The sequence below is a fragment of the Microtus pennsylvanicus genome, chromosome 5, assembly GCF_037038515.1.
Source record: "Microtus pennsylvanicus isolate mMicPen1 chromosome 5, mMicPen1.hap1, whole genome shotgun sequence".
Lineage (NCBI taxonomy): Eukaryota > Metazoa > Chordata > Mammalia > Rodentia > Cricetidae > Microtus > Microtus pennsylvanicus.
This window is the reverse complement of record NC_134583.1, coordinates 109,786,084-109,787,955: the sequence shown is the minus strand read 5'-3', so window position 1 is coordinate 109,787,955 and position 1,872 is coordinate 109,786,084.

Below are 1,872 nucleotides of genomic sequence, written 5' to 3'. Positions count from 1 at the left end.
AAGGGGTCATGACCCACAGGTTGAGCACCACTGCCCTATGAGCGGTAATGTGAAAAGGATAATCTAGTTTCATCGCTAAAACTCATTTCAAGGCATGGTCAGGTAATTGCAGAGCAGGGGGATAGAGGCCGGGCAGATGAGCTACTTATCACACTCCAAGGCACAGTGACATTAAAAGTATTTTAAGTCTTAAAATATATTTTTCTGTCCTGTGTGTAACCCTTGGCTGTGGAAAGGGAAGCTTGTTACTCTTTGCGGGGGGGGGGGGGGGGGGGGGGGGCTATGAAGTTACTTCATATTTTGTAGTTAGCCCTGGCCAGTCAGGGAATCTTATCCCTTGGTGTCTGAACAAAGGTGATAAAACTGAGGTTAGGAATTTGTGCAAAGAGTTAATTATTGTTTCTGGCACCGTGATTACTTTGTATTATTTACCTTGGCTCAACAGATCACACTGCTGGGTACGCGTCCCTGTAAATAAGATAGTATTTTTCTGGTAAGAGTTTATCTTAAAATCCATTAGCAGGACACTTAGTCTGGTCTAAGGTTATTTCGAAATTTTGTATCGCCAGTTTATAGGATAGGGCTGTCTTGGCAGTTGGGGAAATAACAGCTGTTTTCTTAAGCTGTGCTCCAAGACAGTTCTTGATGGAAACTTATGACTCTCAACTTGGGCAGGATCTCTGTGTATTTATCTTATTCATTAAAACTCTGCATAGGCTAACATTATTAATGACAATTGGACAATACAGCTAAGGAAAGCCATCTTATTGACAATCCATGGATAAAAATGCCCAGTAGATAGGGAATTAATTCATAAAAAAACACACACACACAAAATATACAGGCTATGGGGAAATTCCCCACAGCCACCAGGAAAAGAATTCAGTCTGGCACATGTGTAAACCTACAAGCAGAAGCAACAGATATGCAGAGTCCACATATCTCATAGGCTTTACAAAACTAGGTCCTCTCTCTATCAGAAATTATTGTCTGATGGGTTGACACCTTGAGTATCAATTGTTATGTCATATTTTTATGTCAATATGGCTTCCGGTAGGCTAAGAGATCTCCACAGGGAGACCCTGTCTCAAAACAAAACAAAATGTGGGAAAACCACAAGACAAACACTCTCTGCTTTCAGAGTAGTGGTTTCTGGCTGGAGGGGACAGCGCCTCTCACAGGAGGACACTGATGATATCAGGCGGCACCTAGGGCTGTCACAGTGCAAGTAATGAGAAGTGATTCTGACGTGTTAGAAACCAGGGGTGCTGCCAAAAACAAACATCCTGTCGTGCTCAGGGATAACCCCCCACCATACACAACTGTCCCAAAAAGGCACTCTGTCTAATATCAGCTCGCTGACATTGAGAAACCCTGATTTAGAGGGAAAATTGACAAATTAGGCAATGATAGAGGGAAAGATATTGAATTTGGGTCATTTATTGAATCCTAACAGAGCTTAATTCTCTTATTAGGATTTTTCACTGAAAGTTTTCATGAAGAGTTATCACCTATAATTATGAAAAAGTGAAAGTTCTAAGCCTATAAGAAGCAAAACTTACAATAATGAACCTACCCTTGCAATTACCTTTTAAAACTGTAGCTTCTGGTTTATTGTCCCGCGCCCTGTGTATTGGTTAGTGTTGTCAACAAAATCTAGAATCATCTGGAGAAGGATCTCTGGGCATGCCTGCGCTGAATTACTTTGATTATGTGAGTGGGGGCGAGAAGATCCACTAATGTGGATGGGATTTTAGACTGTGTGACATAGGGAAAGTGAGCTGAATATAGGCATCCATCACTCTCCGCTTCCTAGTCCTGGGCAGGTGAGATGAGGCCCAGGCTCCCCTACCTTGATGGACCACACTTTGG